The sequence below is a fragment of the Pristis pectinata genome, chromosome 1 (genome assembly GCF_009764475.1).
Source record: "Pristis pectinata isolate sPriPec2 chromosome 1, sPriPec2.1.pri, whole genome shotgun sequence".
NCBI classification, from domain to species: domain Eukaryota; kingdom Metazoa; phylum Chordata; class Chondrichthyes; order Rhinopristiformes; family Pristidae; genus Pristis; species Pristis pectinata.
In genome coordinates, this window is record NC_067405.1 from 96002040 (window position 1) to 96020975 (window position 18936).

General features: G+C 40.5%; 1 protein-coding gene across 4 annotated transcripts in view; it reads right to left on the reverse strand.

The window, feature by feature from the left end:
* Positions 1–18936, reverse strand: part of LOC127583988 (spectrin beta chain, non-erythrocytic 1-like) — a 234936-nt gene that overhangs the window by 186141 nt on the left and 29859 nt on the right. The window contains exon 1 of one of the 4 annotated variants that reach the window (XM_052040588.1): positions 15608–15719. The exons of the other annotated variants lie outside the window; for them this stretch is intronic. The gene's annotated coding sequence lies outside the window, so the exon portion shown is untranslated. Of the gene's footprint in view, positions 1–15607; positions 15720–18936 lie in introns of those variants that run through there. 4 annotated transcript variants of the gene reach the window in all.

Below are 18936 nucleotides of genomic sequence, written 5' to 3' on the forward strand. Positions count from 1 at the left end.
TTGGATATTGGTTGGGACAACCCCATCAAGTCAACCTAATGGGAAGATGAGATAGGCCAAAGATACATGTCATATTAACTTTGCATAACATACATTGTGTAGCTTGGAGGACTTGCTGTGCCCTTGCCGATGAACAGTGCCCTCCTGCAAGTCAACTGGCAAACACAGAGGGCTAGCAGATGATATTTTAACTGTTGGGCATTTTCAATGATTGTCAAGCCAATATAACTCACTGACTAGAGCTACGATTCACCCAATTAAGCTCCAAAGTTCAAATGGATAAAAAGCAGTCAGAAAATTACCAGATTTTGCAGTCAGAAACCTAGGTAATCCATTAGCTATGACATTTAACAACACATTCCTAGTTGCAGAGAAAACCTTAGCAAGCTGAGATGTTGCCAAACAGAAAGACAGAATGCATTTCAGGCAAGAACCTCCGTTATGGAAATTTCTCAGCAGTTTGATTTGGACACCGTCCAGGAGTTGTCCTAAGTAGTCCTGTGTCTGGCTGACCAATGTAAAAAAATCTTCCAACAGTTGTGGAGGAAATACTGAATACCTGTGTAACCAATATTCTGAGATAGGGTCTTAACTCAAGCAACTTTGAATCAACCTTTCATCAATGGTCCAAGCCATTTTCAGTGGTTTGAAATAATCAGCCATGTTCTAAGACAGAGGTGATTTTTTTTCAAAAATCAACAGGATTCACCATTATCTGTTTTATGAACCCTTCAGCATCAGGAGAAACTTGCTTTCATCAATGTTGTCAGTTGCCTTTATGCTTGCATAAACATCAAATTTATTCACCTCCTTTGCAAAATGTTTCTGTGGGGCTTTTCCTGTCCTTTTTCCATAATCACAAGTCCCAAAGAAATGGAACAAATGTTTGAATCCCCCACAAATAATTCGAGTCCTGCCACAGTAACAAAGTGGCCTTTCAGCATAAAAGTGGTACATTCTCTGACTTTAATCTTCTACAATTCTTTGCAATCTTTAATGTGGCACACACCATCCTCATGCAATACTTCTCCGCCATCACATGGCAGGGTGGGACCCATGCCTTAATCCATTCTTAACCCTTTATTTGTCATCAGAGAATCTCCTGCAAAGGCTTGTTCTAACCTCCCTGCTCCTGCACCACAACTGCTGATGCTCCAACCTTGGCCTCCTCCTATTTTGCACAGCATGCTTTCCCTCAACAATATCATATAAAACACTTTCAAAGTGTCCACTGACAACACATTGATCTATCACATAACTACCCTCCCCCATCTGGTTCCATCTGCTCATAATCCCCTCGCCATATAGTTCTACTCATAATCTAACCCATCAACCCCTCATACCACTATACACTGGCAATCTTGGCTCTTCCCTTTCAGTCCTGATGCAGGGTCTCGACCCAAAACGCTGACTTGCAGCTTTTGCCTCCACAGATACTGCTTGATCTGAAGAGCTCTTCAAGCATTGTTTACTGGTCCAGACTCCAGTATCTGCAGTCTCTTTTGCCTTCCCTTAGGTCAAGTTTGTGACATTGTTTGCTCAGTATCTACATAACAGATTTCCAGTATTGGACAGACCAAAGCTCTTATACTTGGCTTCCAGCCCATGACCCCATTTCCAAGCCACCGATTTCATCCGTCTGAAGGGAGTTAAAGTAAAAAAGGGCTCTGCTTCCCATTACTTAACTCACGTTTCCCATGCACTCACTAACATGCATTGTCTTCCAATTCAGCAATACCTTAATTTTAAAATTGCCATCTGTGTTTTTATTCTCCTTCCTTGCAACTGAGGATGAGGGGAATATCTTTGCTCAGGACATCAGGACAGGGGAGGGGAGGGGAGTCGATGGGGGTGAGGGCAGAAGTGCGGGAAGTAAATGAGATGAGTTTCAAGGCTCTGTCGATTAGGGCTAGTTCCCGCACCACTCCTCCCAGACAGCAAGGATGGAGTCCCCCAATTCTTGCTTTCCAACCAACCAGCCCCCTCATTCAACAATCAACCCTCACAATTTCTGCCATCTTCAACAACATTCCACCATCACGTGCATTCTCCACTTTCATCTACAGCTTATTCCCACAGCAATCCTCATATCAACCAATATTCCTTTTGCTCCATCCATCCCTCCCCTACCCTCACTGCAACTTGATAACTCTCCTTCTCAGTTCAAGCAAAGATGCTTCGACCTGAAATATTAACTCTGTTTCTCTCTCCGCTGAAGCTGGCTGACCTCAAGCATTTCCAGATTTCGTTTCAGATTTTCAGCATCTGCAGCTTTTGATTTTCTTGATTATGTAACCATTAGAGCTATCTTGTTGCCAACGTGTCTCATGACTCTGCTGTACAACACCTGCATACCTGAGCAACACAAAAGCAACAAATCACATGCTGCCAAACTATAGATGGCAGAGCAAACCATGAGGATGATTCTACTGGCTAGACTACTCTGGAAAAACCTTGCAAGACTCAGGTGAGCAGTCAACAGCATGCTGCACAGACCCACTATCATGAATGGACAGCCCTTGCCAATAGCAGTAGGAGAATGAGGAGAAGGAAGAGGAAAAGGGGAGGAGGCAACATAATCTTGTCCATTCCAGCCAGTCTTTCAAAGAAGCTGACGACCAGACCTGTAACCCCAATTTCCCTTCAACAACAACCTACAACTTGCCTCTCTTTATCAGTAACATCACAGCACCACTTCACCAAACCAAAAGTTATAGCCCCAGTAAAAATAAATATTCCAGTCCATATTTCACATGCAAAGTATTCCAATTAGCAGACAATAGTGAACTAATCACCTTTCCTTTAATGCTGTTACTTCTGTGTGCCAATGTTGGACCTATTCCTCCTACTCAAAGCTACCCGAGTGGCTGCAAATGGCTGGCGGAAGGCTGCTGAATTTCAGTCGAGGAAGCTCCAGATGACCTTGGAGGATGACTCTGAGCATATCTGGACCTAGATGCATCAGCTTCAGACTGTACTATCTCAGCATGTGCAGCAGCAAACCAGGCTGACAACCTGCAAGGTACCAGTAAGGACACTGGCAGGGGTGGAAGGGTGAAGGCTGTCACGAAGTAGAGCTGTTTTTTGTGTGCCAGGCATGCCTGAACACTTTGCAACATTGTCAAATTGATGCCAGTCTATAGCTGCACTGGAGTAGTTTGCCTGTAAATCCAAATAGTCTGACTTTGGTCATGAGTCTGTGTTTAGTATATCCAGTGTAATGCCCCTGCCTGAACTTTTCACATTTTCACGTTTTTTGTTTGTCAGTATAGACAAGGTAGCCATTCATCCATCAAGTCTATGCTGGCTGTCAAAGCAATCTCTTCAGTTCTGTACCCAGCTTATTTTCTAAGTAACCTATCCTCTCTCACCTCCCATCAAACCCTCCCCTCTCCCCCCCCCACCGACCCCCCCCCCACCCCAGCCACACATTTTCCTGCCACCCACCTACATAAAAGGGTAATTTACAGAAGCCAATTAACCTACCAGAACATCCTTGGGATGTGAGAGGAAGTCAGAGCACCCAGGGGAAACACAGATGGGCGCAGGAAGAATGTGTAAACTTCACACAAATGTCAGCTGGGATCAGATCAAACCTGGGTTGCTTGCAGCAGGAGTGGTAACAGTTGCAGCACTGTGCCTCTCCTCCTCCACCTCCCTATTTCAGATCACTTCAAATAATTTGATAATATTAGTCAAATATAGCCTTCTTTTTTAAAATCCATGCCACCAATTCAATATATTTTTGGTTTCTCATTACCTTCCTTCAATATTTTTGAATCAAAATTCCAATATTTTCTTTGGTACCAATCTTTAGCTAACCAATTTAAAGTCCCCTAAAATTAATCGGAGAAGAGCAGTAAATGAGGAAAATCATAAATCTTTTTCTAGATCAACGAACACTGATGTAAAACAAATCATGGTACCATTTAAGGATTTTGGTCCATTCATAAGTAGTGTTTCGCAAGAACACATCACCATAAATACACATCAACACTAAAGGGCCATGTTCAAGTTTTACAAAAAGCCACCTGGGATAGGGGGAAGGCCACGGTAAAAAAGACTGTACACTCTCCAGATATTACAATGGTGCAAACTTCTCACCCCCTTGATAAATGCATATCAATTGTAGTATTACATCCACTTATGTGAGTCACTGTGAAATTACTATCTTAAATCAATAATTCACTGTAGCTTGTCATTCTTTAATGTTATCACTCTTGCCAATGCAGACAATAATTGTACCTATTTGCCTCCCAAGTGCATTACAATAGATATTTAACCAAAACAATAACTATTGCTTACAGTAATTCTATATTCAGAGAAGCAAACTTTTAGAGACAGACAATTCTATCATGGCATGTAACAGTCATAATTCACTGCTACTGAAAAAGATTTCAGTTGGTGCTTTTGTGATCTCCTGAGATTAACTGAACAATTGTTATGTTGAAGACTGCAAAACATAATTGTGTTCATTTCTTTGCATGGTGTTCTAAAATTTATTTGCAAAAACAGATTTATTTTCAATGATTTAAAGACTCTGCTAAAATTGCAGACAAAAAAATTTCAAACAGAAGTAGCTTGGTTATGCTCACGTCCCATGATGTAATTTCAGGATCTTCAAAAAGTAAGTTGGATAGGACTGGAAAGCAGGAACTGGTAGCAAACCGAGATTAGTCGTGCCTGTTTAGCTCAGGACAAGATGGGCACAAAACTCATGCTGAAAGCTCATAACCATAATCTCAGCAACTTGCTTGCCCCAGGCAGTCCACTGGTGACCATAGATGAGGCCTTCTTGAAAGGCTGACAGTGATTCAAGGTAGCTAGTACTGATTAAAAGCAGTCTACACCTGTTAAAGTAATAATGCTTTGTGCCTGAATAGATAATGTGAGCTCACCCACTGACCTTGGGAGTTTACAGAAAGCCACAATTGAATAGAGCAGACAGCAGGAACCCACATTTTCTGGCGTGGCACTGCAGGCCTTGGTAGAAGAGGTAGAAAGGAGGAACAAGGTCCACAACCGTTGGGGGCAGGAAACCCTCTGATAAAATGTTAAATCAACAGTGCAGAATATTGCAAAGGGGTTTTGCCCTGAAGATGTGGAGCCAGTTCAAGAACAAGTTCAATGATCTCACACACGCAGACATGATTAAAGAATAGATCACCAAATCCACCTTCCACCAACTGGACCAGTAATCTCACACAGTGCTCAATGCTAATACACCCCTCTCTTCACCCATTTACCAGTGGTGCACCCAAAACACTTTTTATGAATCCAAGTCTCACACACAAATCACGTTGCTTGGCCTCACGACAGGTTATTTAACCATGCTTAGTCCATCAGCCCAAAACATATTGCCTGACAGTCACTGAAGCAGTTCCCTCTCTTTTGTGGGAGAATGTAACACGTAACCAGGGCCAACAGCACAAACTGACAGTGAATGTAGTGTATATAAATAAATGCACAGAACTGGTTTGCATCATGTGATTATGGCTCCTAGTCCAATGCTGTACAGCAACACTGTAGTTTAGTTGATGGTTACTGTTTTGAATGAACTATTTTATTATGTAACTCTACCTCTGCCTATTTGCTTATCCTTGCAGCAATCTAAAATAAACCCACAGCCACCAAGTTGGTATGCACAAATCTAATGGTTCAACTTGAAAAGGAGAGTGTATTGGCCATTGCTGGAGCAGCATTAGACATGGTCAGCTATGGCACAGACACCATGAAGATGAGCTCACATGCAATCCTTCTTCTCATGTTTCATTCCTCTGTCATTTCACAATCTCTCATTATTGCTGCAAATGATGCAAGTATGCACTTCATACTGCCACACAGCCTCATCATAGCCTTCTATTTATGCCTTTCTCCTTTCAGATAGGTCACCTGGCTAAGGGGCCGTGACTCAGTAGTAAGACAGTGATAATGAAGGTAACCATCACTCAATCTGACAGCACCATACTGTAGAGGTCAGCTCAGAAGGTGGATCTCTACGTGATGAATAACTGGACATGAGTGGCATGCAGCCAAGTCAGAAGGTGGATACTTATTTATTATGACATAGGAGCAGGATGACATTTGCCCAAGCTGGCTCCCAACAGAGCAATGCCCTTCATCCTTTTATCTTCCCTATTGCCCTACAACTAATTGCCTCTCACTTACCCATCAACTCTCCTATTGATTCATTTGCCATTTACCTACTCCGAGGAGTAATTTACAGCAACTAGTTTACCAACCAGCACACCTTGGGCTGGGGGAAGAAACCAGGGCGCCTGGCAGAAACACATGCGGTCATTGGAAGAATGTGCAGAACTCCACACAGACATCACCTGAGGTCAGGATCAAACCCAGGTCCCTGGAACTGTGAGGCAGCACAGCTGTGCTATCGTAGTCTATATGCCAAAATCCCAAAGGACGTGGATGCACAGGTCTCCAACAGAGTACTTAAGTGAGGACTGAAGGAGCAGCCTACAAAGAAAGCTGAGGTGCATACAGAACAAAATGCTTGACGCATCGGCAGACCTGCCTGGAGGTGTATGGACAAAGACAAGGAGCAGAGGGGAGTTCAGCTTCAACTTTGCACAGGATTTTGCGGAAAGAATGCAGTACATGTTGATGAAAATGTCCAATGAGGGGTGCCTCGTCAACAAAGTCCCATGGCAGAATTGATCCTCCTTTCCTCTTCATTGCACCTTGGTTGATAGGGCCTGCCCTCAAGGCCTGTTCTCTCCCTCCTCCTCCTACTCGTTGGGTGCTCTCTTTATTCTCATCCTACAAACCCCAAGAAAACTTATCACCAAGGTCCCCACTGCTGGAAGCAACATGGTTTAGCGAAAGCCTGTATGTCAGGACATAATTTAAACTTCTGAGACACCTCCCCAAGTACTTAAAAAATTTGACAATGTCTGCAAACACAAACCGGTGGCACTTGACAACCAACACTTCTACCGATCAATTACCACCTACACATAATTGATGTCCTTTAAATAGTGTTTCTAGAGGTAACTGGTGGTGAGAGATGGTGGGGGGGTGGTGCTGGGTTCTCTGTGCGAGTTGAACAAATGGCAATGAGAAACACTGCTTATGTCCAGTTTTGGCAATGCTGGAATCAAATTAGCATTGTACAAGCATTGCGATCATGATCTGCCTGCTCTGCATACTTCCGGTATGTACATGCATTGCCAGCGTTACCACCCTTAGCAATCAAGCAAATGGCAGAAAACACAGTGTGTCTCTGTACCTTGTTCAAAATATCCAAAGCATATCAGTACCCATAGCATTTAAACAATAGGCACTACAAAGCCAAATTTCATGACTTATAAATTTATCAGATTCTCGAAATCAGTACAAATTCAGTGAGACAATAGACATGGTATTTTGCATCACATGGCTTTTTTCTTATCATTTACTGTGTTAATGCTATAGAAAAGCTCATTGGTACTTTATGTGGTATATGATGCTCATGAAATTATAAATAACAATTAATAGTGGAAGTGAAGTTTGCTGTATACACAAGTGAATGAGAATTAGCAATTCAGACCTTCTACCCTCCACCACCAACACTTAACGTTGCTCCAACCCCCACCCTCAACATCCCCCCCACCCGTTCCACTTGTTATGTCATGTACCAAGTACTGAGAGTTATATTTTACATCAATTGAAAAAAAAAGTGCCATTTACTTTGGCCCAACAATTTTCTTCAACCCCAGCTTCGAAATACCACATCTTCTGCACTTTTCCTCATTTCCACAACAGCCTCTGTGGTTTTTATACTCAGATGTCAATTTAATATTGTGAAATAGTTTTGTTCCACGTACACCAGGCACTGCATCAAGAGCACACAGCTCACTTCATAAATTATCTCCACAGTCAGAGGAGACTTTTACCCCCTCATTCCATGTAAATATCATGCCAGTGCCAGGTATATTGAACCATCTGCTTTCCTGAGATCAAGGTTAAAAGTGCACAAATTTAATGATTGTTTAACCACCTTCAATTCAGAACCTCTGCTTTGTAAAGGCTAAATCCCAATTTGGGTTTATGCTGAATTTTATCATGCCTGATTTGACACATTAGCACAAGATCAAAGGAGCAATTAATTGATGCCTTTGTTTTATATCAGGATTTGCATACGTTTAACAATGACAATGTGTAGGGAAGAACTCAGTCTGCATGAAGGGAAAATATAAGGTCACCACGTGGACTCAACTCTGTGTTTTCTATGCACAAGCAAAAAGGAACAGCAAAACATGCCTTTTATAGAGATAGATCCCACAAACCAATCCACTTCTTTGCCTTTGTGACCCACAGGATTTTAGAGGCTTGTCCTGGAATTAAAACTGTCTCAGGATTCAGTTTAACAATAAAAATCTACGAGTATTGAAAGTGATCTGATGGTTTGCACTATCCCAAAAGTCAAAATTATCCTTGTTCGGTTGCCCTGAAGATACTCTCTGACTTATCTGCTCCAGTCCAGTACTGACCCCGTCACAAATCAAAGGATCAACTGATTTATATATCCACTGTCACTGGTATTGTGAAAAATGGGAATACTGCACCAGTGGGGAGGTAGTGAGAATGGCTGTGGGGAGGTAGTGAGAATGGTTGAGAGGAGCTTAATAGGCAACCTTTAAAGATTAGAACACATCATAAGTTGTTAACATCAGGCTTGGGGAACAGCAGATACATAGTGATTCGCCACCAGTCTGCAAGACATGCGAGTCATTGAAATCAAATGTCTCATATGGTTACTTTAAAGAATGTCTTCTACTGCAAGGAAGGGACCAGAATAAGAACCGGAAAAAAAAACATGAATGTGTCTGACCTTCTTCAGCTGAAATTCAGCAAAAGAGAGAAAAACTGTAGGACATTGAGCCCTGGAAACAGCTGGGTGTAGGACAGTCAGAAGCCTAGCTGTCAGATCACTGGGACGGTTCATGCAGCTGTCGCTCTGAGCTTTCAAAATCTGAAAGCAGGCGCAAGACCAGCTCTCTCATAATCAGTGGATAAACAGATCTGAAAGCGAGGGGAATGGCACCATCTGGGATCGTCCTGCAGAGGGGTTGCCCTTTCTCAGTATAGCAACAAATATTAGAGACCCAGCGGACACAATCAGAGTATCCAAATTCCAAGCAGATGCTTCTGGGTGCAGCATGCAGCCTGCCCTTCCCCAGAATGAAGGGCACACGTGGTTCCCAGTGTCCCACAATGCACACACACAGTGCCAGCTTTATAAACTGATGGTTCTATTTTCCTTTGACTTTACACAAGTTGGAAGTAATTTAGTCCACCAAAACCATGACTTCACAGAATGATAATGCATAGAAGCAGGCCACTCTCCCTATCATAACCACGCCAGCTCTTCGAAAGACCCTACCTAATTATTTGCATTTCCTTGTTTTTACCCCCATTACCATGAAAGTATTGCCAAAAGTATTTTACCAATTTCCATTTAAAAAGATAATATCTATTTTCATTACCCTCAAAGCAATATCCTCCAGTTCATCACCATCTATTGTAAGAAAACATTCTCATTTTTACCCCCACCGGAAATACTTTCCATCTTCAATACACAGTCAATAACTTCCATACTTCTGAACATGCCCATCAAAGTTCCCCTGAAATATCTCTGCTTTAAGGAGAACAGAGAATAGCACCCACTTTTCTGGTCTCTCCAGGCCATCGGGTTCTTTCATCCCTTGTGGGTTTTTTAAATGAAGCTCATATGCATTGTGAGTAGAGTGCTGAGATCTTGGTTCCTTTCGACCTGGTAAATCCTAAATGCTGTACTTCTAGAGTGACATCTTGGAGATTTACAGAATAAAAGCAATGCTGAGGTGTTTGCTACACTCAGAAGGGAATATGGGAGAGGAAAACATGACTAATTTAGTTCCAACTTATTTTATTTATATTCTCATAAATTTAGATTGTGACGGCAAATGTTCCCCAGTAATTTTCCAACTTGTGATACCATATGAAAAGAATTGAGATTACCAACTCAGCAAAGCTTTTGATCTCTGTGGACCGAGATATATAAAATGCCTTAAAGGTACTTATAACTCCAGTCCAACAACAACTACCACAAAAGCAAAACACTGCAGATTTTGTAAATATTCAACAAATCAGTCAGCATCTTCTGACTACAAAGATGCTGCCTGACCCTGGTAATATTTCCAGAATAACTGCTATTTCTTTTGGCCAAAAGCACCTTAACTGATTAATTATATAAAATAATGCTTGTGCAATTTAGAACTAATTTACAAACTCTGGCTGAGAACCAAGCAGCCTCAAAACTTTTCAAAACTAGGTACTACCTAAAATGATAATGCAAACATTATAACATTTTTATAAAAAGTGAAAAAGCAAGTGAATGTAAAAAAAACCACATCAATGAATAAAAGAACAATCTAAACATAAAAATGCCATTGTAGTAAATTATTAGTTAGCACTCCTCTCAATGTCTGGGAGTGAACAGAATCACAAAAATGACAACAGCAGCTGCAACAGATTATAGTGGGAAGGTAAAATGGGAGTTACCATCGTAAACCAAGCTTGTAGTGAGCTGCACTATGGGCAGTTTTGCATTCCACCGAAGTTAGAATCAAGAACAAAGTCAAGCATCTGCTTTGATGAAGGGACAAGATTATACATGGAACTAAAATAATGATGTAAACTAAAATAAAGAGGAAGCTTTTCCTCTCCGAGAACAATTAGAGGAAATGATCAGTAACTTAAAACCTAAAATGTATGATATTTACTTAGTTAGCAGGAGATTCAATTTTTATTTGTTGATATGGTGTATCCTGCTCTTTGAAGTTGCCTCTTCTTCTTCCTCCTGCTGTGCATGCTTCTTGTCAAAAGAGCACATGTCCTCTTGCATGCGTCCAACTTTCATTAGGTTATGACCGAGGTTATGAAATGCAGAGTGCGTCACCATTACTTTTGACACACTAGCAGGTGCATACAGAAGGTCTTTCAGAGTGGTCAAAGATCCTAAAATCGCAGTGTCAGCATTCTGGTAGGTTGCACCGTAACACCTGAGGTGGAGACACAACTTCAGTTTTAGCGGCTCTGCACTTTCATTGGGGCCATAAGCCAGGTGTTCAATGGGTAGTTTTTGTCTCCTAGTTGCCAGCTTCTAAATATGGTTGGAGAATTGAATCGATCGTTGAAGGTCATGGGCCACTGGCCACAGAATGCAGGGATGCAGGGAACATGGAGGCTGACTGGGTCTTTGGAACACACCTGGGGAAATAACTTCATGTGGTTGCAAACTAACTTCATGCTAATGGAAACCATTCTAAATTATGAAAATTCCAGGGTGACAGTAATTGCCACATGTAATCCAGCATCTCTTCGACTTTGGAAGTTCAGCCAGTGCAGCAAATCCAAGTGCCCTCTCATCCTGGCTGGTGTCATTCATGGCGATTTTATAGAGTCAGTGAAAGACACAGCTCAGAAACAGGATCTTCAGCTCATAAAGTCTGTGCCAACTATCAACCATCCATTTACTCTAATCCTACATTAATCCTATATTATTTTATCCACATTCCTATCAAATGCTCCCAGATTCTACCATTCATCAATACATTAGGAGCAATTTAGAGTGGCCAATTAACCCACTAACCTGCACATCTTTGGGACGTGGGAGGAAACTGGAGCACCCGGAGGAAACCTCTGAGGTCAGAGGGAGAACGTACAAACTCCACACAGACAGCACCCGAGGTCAGGATTAAACCCATGTCTTTGTTGCTATGAGGCAGCAGGTCTACTAGGTGCCCTACTGTGCAGTCCCTAGATTTAGTTGCACATAGCAGTCCTTACAAATGAGATAATTATTACCCGGCTAATACATGCGTGCATGTGGCCAACTGAGAAATCCTGCAAACATCTTCTGCAGAATCTTGGCAAGGAGTGTTGAGGTCGAGAGCTGTCGTCACTTTGATGGCCACAGTCAAAACATGTCCACCTGGGTCCAAGGGGCAGCAGATCTTATTCAAGGAAGCTTGCAGAGATATGCCACCACTTGGGAAGATAGCCTGAGTCTACTGAGAATATTATTCTGATTGATCAAGCAACAAAACCCCATGAGCAAAGCACAGCTCAGGTGCATTATGAAACCCTCTCTTTCTCTCCCTTTATCAATCTCTCCTACACATTTGTAGGTAGCTCAGCAAAAAGTTGCTACCAACCCAAGGCTGGCCAACCTACTCCTCCTCCGAGTCCTACGGTACTGCCGCAAAAGTAGCTCCCAACCTCGGTGGAGACTTGCTAATGCCAGTAAGACAGGCATAAACCTCCAGGCACTGAAGAACAATGTTAGCTCCAATGCTTTTTCAAAATTCATCAAAGAACCAGCATGTATCCTGTGAAGAAAACTTTTGGCAGGGCCACTCAGCATTGCAGATGTGAGGTTGCAACACTTTTTTTGTCATATTAAGTTGCTAGCTCCTCAATCCCCCAAACGAGACCACTCAGTTCTTGGCAGGCTTTCAGTGGGCTCAAGAAACCTGTGTGCCCTGGGTTAAATCCCATAACTACAGTAAAAACTAGCATTAATTAGAAATTAATGTATCCAGATTGTCATCCCACTTCTTCTGAAAGGGTTTTCCAATTGCGGTTTGAAAGGTTCTTAAGTTTGGATGTCTATGCATTTCCAACCAATTGTCTTTGTGAACTTAAGTCTTAAAACGACCTGATCTAGGTGGTTAAAATTCCTCCCACTATTTTAGAAAAATATCATGATTATCCAGGAAACTTATTTCCTTTTTGATGTGAGCTATGAAAACTAAAGTCCCCCGTTTAAACCACACTGCCGTTGCAACATGCCTGCTTAATCTACTTATTTATGTGTTCCACCACTTCACAGCTGCTATCAGGGAACCTATGCATAACATCCACTGCAGCCTTAAATTATTTTCTATTTCTTAATTCCACCCATAAACTTTTCATTATCTGCTTACCTCTCATTAATACTCTTTCAAAAGTGAAATGACTTCATCATTAATCACTAACACTACCCCTCCCAGCTATCATTTTTCCCACAGCCTTCCTGTAAACCTGGTGTATTTCTAGTTCTGACTGTGTAGTTGTCTCAGTAATGGCAAACAAGTTATGTGCTACAACAAAATTGAATCTGCAGTTCATTCTTTTTTTATATATAAGGAACGCTTGTTTGAGCCATATCATTCTCTTTCACTGCTTGTCTGCTTTATTCACACATTCCTTCTTTCCTGTTTTAATCCCTTTACATTTTTAGGGTTTCTATTTTGTGAAACATAATTGCTGACTATGATTCTACTCTCCAATTTTATTTCTTTTAGAACCATTATCAATACTACCTATTCTTGTTAAATTCTCCAGCACCAACATACCATCCTTCCATTTACTCACAACCATTCTATTTTTCCTTTCCTTAGGTCCCTGGTCCCAATCCTAATTGTACAGTTTCATCCTGTGCATTTACCACTGGCAGTTTCCCATGAAATAGAACCCCTCTTCCATATCATCCCTTCAGCCACAATCCATATACATTTTGCAAGTAAATCATATAATAATCCTTAAATTATAACCATTGAAATTTGTTTTTAATTCGGGTCCTACCTTACAGAATTCTCCAATCTGGACCTTTTGTCTATTCCTTCCAATCCTGTCTGTCTGAACACAAAACACAATGTGTGGACCTTTCCCCACTCTCTCCAATATCCTATCAAACTGGTTCAAGATTTCTGTCGCCCAGACACCTGATCAGCAACATGTCAATTAAGAGTCTTGATCCTGTTTACAAAGGATACTAACTGTGGAATCCCACACAATTACCGCATGACCCAGCCTCTCCCCCATTCCGGAACACCTCCCTCCCTGGAACAACTCCCACCCCAAAGTGCCTTGACCAGCATTCTGATTGTGCTCCAGCTGTCATTTTCCTTATCTGCAAAACAGGAAGTACATTGTTGCATAGGATCAGTTTCTGTGGATCCACAGTATCCATCTCACTTGGTTTCCCCTTTGTGCATTGTTGGTCTATCGATCCTGATCTTGCATTTCTCTACAAGAAAGGGGGTCAAGATGCACCTCCCCCTGCAACACACACTCCAGCTCAGTCACACCGTCAGAAATATTCAAGGCAGATGCATCTACTATAAACATACTATAGTCTACTGTGGACTTTTTCCCAGGGCAACAATGGCTAACATGAGGGGACATAATTTTAAGGTGATTGGAGGAAGGTATAGGGGGGATGTAAGAGGCAAGTTTTTTTTACACAGAGAGTGGCAGGTGCGTGGAACATACTGCCGGCAGAGGTTGTGGGAGCAGATACATTAGGGACATTTAAGAGAGTCTTAGGTAGTCACATGAATGACAGAGAAACGGGGAACTATGTGGGAGGGAAGGGTTAGATAGATCTTAGAGCAGGATAAAATGTCGGCACAACATTGTGGGCCAAAAGGCCTGTAGTGTTCCATGTTCTATGTTCATATTCAGTCTGGACAGAATCAATTGGCACCAAAACTCCAACATATCGCAGTCCAATACAGAAAATTACTTCATGGCCATAATCTTAATCTATTTATTTCTAATACACCAAGCACTAAAAAAAAATAGAAATTTTAAATATTTGACTGCCTCAAGTTTACACAAACCATTTCAAGCATCACAGGCAAAAAGCAACATCTCTTTCCTATTCTGCACCAAATTCCCACTCTGACTAAATTTACACTTTTGCACTCTGTTAATGATATTCCATTTTTAATCGTTCTACATCACCATTTTTCTGATATGATCATTTAAAGAGGCATTAATCAAACAAATTGAGCAAACAGTAGACTTCTAAAGAAAAAAGGTTTAGAAAGTAAGCACGAGAAGTAAAACGCTTCCCAAAATTAGTGGAATTTATAGCACAACTAGAATGCATCCAAGTTTAACTTGAACCAGCCTTTCTTTTGTTAAGTTCTGCACAAATTTTGCCTCAAGGCTTCAGAGGGCAGTAAAATCCTGAAAGTCAGTGCTGACTGTGCTATGGTTAACTTTACTCCAACTATTATAAACTTAAACAGAAGGTTGAACATGAAAATGCTGATACTTTTAAAACCTTCAACGTCTCCAAGCATTACATCTGGGCATATGAATACACAATGCTATACGGGGGGAAAAAATATGGCTACGAGCTTAAGCAGCCATCTGGCATAGGTCACAGGCAGAAGCAAAATGTTCCTGTTAAGGTCAGAAAGAATGCATAAGTGTTGAGCGAACTTACATCATTGTCACATCTACCCTGGCAGCCATTTAAAAGTTGGCAATGGGAAAAGAGAGAAGTTGGCTAACCATCTTCTCAGTCGGTAGATAGCTTGCAATGTAGTTGGAACTAAAAGGTGACAGTGAATACAACCAAAACAAAGGGAAGAAATACATTAAGGTACAAACTGATATTTGCCCAAAATAAAATTGCTGAAGCTATGACATCTAAATTTTACTAATCCACATTATTGAACTTCATCGTACACAGTTTTTACATGTTCTAAAAATCAATTAATTGACACAAATAAGCAATTAAAAAACAATGCTCTCATAACTAATGAAGTAATTTGTTTGAGGTACATACATTTAACAGACGAAAATTGTAATATATTCCTTCCAAATGTTTCCAGCGGCTGTACAATCCTCTGGCCCGTGCCTTTTGTGTGCATGTGTGTTGTGTGTACGTGTGTGTGACTGCTGCAATGACCCACTAAGTAACATTCATATTAATATCACTGGGAGGAGGGTTTGGGTGTTGGCTGGGAGTGATCAGTTGGGCTTTGCTTCAGACAGCTGTTGGTAAATGTTAAAACGTCTGGGATGAAGTGCCATAGTCGTCATCAGTCAGCAAAGAAGCTCTAAATTCTCATATGGAGCTTAAGCAGTAAATGCAATACTGAGGCCAGTTCAATCCTATCACTGTCAGGACTTGAATAACAACTCACAGCCAGCAAAAAAATATACCAAACAGTTTCATATTGATTGATCTACAGCTTGCACTACACTGCAAATAAATATACATAAACAAATCTTCTTTCAATGGCATTACAACTATGACCATGAAATGATTGTTAATATACATCATGAATGGGTCAATAATTGGTTCTTCTATTGAAATACTGTATATGAGTACATGAGCATGGCAACACTTCAAGACTTCCACGCCCTCGTGGAGTTCGAGAACATGATGGAGTGCGGATATTTTATATCTTTCCCTCCACCTTATGCCATCCACAGCTGGTGCATTCATTTCAATTCACCAGGTACAAACCTAACTTGTTTGATCTTTCCTCAGGGAACAACCCACTCATTCCAGCCTAGTAAACCTTCTCCAAACTGCATCCAATATACTGACATTCTTAAATAAGGAAGCTAATGCTATACATGGTACCCCAGATAAGGTATAACTGAAACATAACTGCCTGACTGAACAACAATTAAGGCAAATTCTACCCACTTAACTCAATCCGTATCTCTCCTTGAAAAATGGGGAAAAATATATGACAGCAGGTTTTCAACTTGGCACAGAACTTTATTGTAGACGATCAAAAATGTCTAATTTTCAAATGCGTATCGTTTCCAATTCATGCAAAAATCAAACTGCCAATTAGTCACTGTACAGATGCAAAGCCAATTCTAAGAACAGAAATCTACTTTTTAGTATCCTGCATCTTACATTAGCATCCTCTCTTATTTTTTACATTCTTTTCTATGGAATTGAAATTTAATCACTTTCAAAAGTACTGAATAGCAAGCAGATACATACCAGGCAATTGATGGGATACTGCTTTTTCAGTGCTTTGGCCCAAGAAGAACTTTGATCTCACTTTCCCTTGTTAAAAACCTGATTATTCATCTGTCCCTTTCTGCTGTACCACCTCAGAAACGTGATGCTGACTTAATCTCTTCACCATAATTAATAGGCTGACTGATAAAACTCAACTAACTACTCTCATTCTCCCAACTCATCCACTCACTCCTTCACTTTAACTTTTGGTGAATTACTTTAAAAGAGCAACCCCTGCTATTCTCAACACTGAGGAATCATCAGGGCTAAAACAACTGGAATGACACAAATTGCAGCAACTCTGATATTCTTTGTATTGTCTGGCTTTAATTTGCTTCCACAATGCCTGCAGCTTTTTTTGAAAAGCCATATATGAATTCCAAAGCCCATCCAGAAAGAAAACAAACAGAAGTCCAAAAATTTACCAAACAATAGCTACTGGGACTATTCTTGTACACCCCGAAATGAATCCATTATAGATTCTTTCATTGTCAATTTCCCTATGAGTTGTCCTCTTATATAGTTTGTATTGCACTTTAATTTTTTTAATATCAAAAGGAACATCTCCAACAAAGCAACCAGTTGCAGCTTTTAAATGAAACAGAAGAGTTTTAATTGAACAATCCATGCACAAAGCAAATGAATAAGCTAATGACAGTTTCTCTTTTAGCAATCCAGACTCATTTGTCTTTCAGGTACACACAAGAGAAACACTTGGCACTTGTTCTGTAGGATGGCACAGCTCTAAATCAGTCATACATTCTCACTTACCTCCAATTCTAGGAAAATATCCATTTCAGTCCTGTATTTAAATAAAATATGTAATCTACATTGTTTTGAAATTTAAATTCCAATAATCTCCAGCTATGGTTATATTATACAAAGAAACTTCAATAAAACCCTGAAAAAGATATATAAAAAATCCTGTTGATATAATAGGATTATAAAAATATAATGTATTTCTTGATTGATTATACATTATGTTGATAATATAATCAGCATTGATAGATTATATTCTATAATCTTTAATTAGATAATAGGTCACTGTAAAATCATAAGTGACTTTCTACATTTGAACTGCTTCAATTGACTTTTAAACTGGGTAATTACGCAATGCAGTAACCTATGAACACTTACATCATATGTTCCAAATAAATGGATTATTATCAATTTAAAATGACTTCAGCACATCACAGAAACCAGACTCCCCTCTATGGACTCTGTCTATACCTCTCACTGCCTTGGTGGAGCAGGCAGCATAATCAAAGACCCCATGCACCTGGGTCATTCTCTCTTCTCTCCTCTCCCATCAGGCAGAAGATACAGGAGCCTAAGGGTACATACCACCAGGCTCAAGGACAGCTTCTATCCAACTGTTATAAGACTATTGAACGGTTTCCTTATGTGTTGAAATGGATTCTTGACCTGACAATTTACCTTGTTATGACCTTGCACCTTATTGTCTACCTGCACTGCACTTCCTCTGTAGCTGTGACACTTTATTCTGTATTCTGTTGTTTTTACCTTGTACTGCCTCAATGCACTGTGTAATTAATTGATCTGTATGAACGGTATGCAAGACAAGTTTTTCACTGTACCTCGGTACAAGTGACAATAAAAAACCTAAACCAAAACCAACTATTTGAAAGCAGATAAAATAATTTGATATCCATTAGATATTCTTCCAAAAGCATACAACAGCATAATTCTCAATGCTCTGGCTCAATTAACTTTCAATTCTGGCAACTAATTTGGTATTTTCCAAACTATTAATCATTCACTACATGTAACTAATTAGGAATCCAGATGTGGCTAATTACATTTTTGATTAGTTGGTGGTGCAGAAGATATAAGGTTAGAAGCACAGAGAGAGATCAATTAAATTCAACAGGGTTATGAATGGTCTGGTTCAGCCTCGGACAAAGGCAGAGGACAAAGAGCAATTCAGTGGCTAGGTAATATAATTTATTCCAAGACCAGCACTTTGAAGGTGATGTAAAATGCTGTTTACACACCATTCAAGTATTTCAGTTCTCATTGTGCAATACTTACACAGACAGGCAGACAAATGATAGGTGTGCTCTGTAATCCGAAATCACATTAACAATTAGAGAATCAATTTGGAC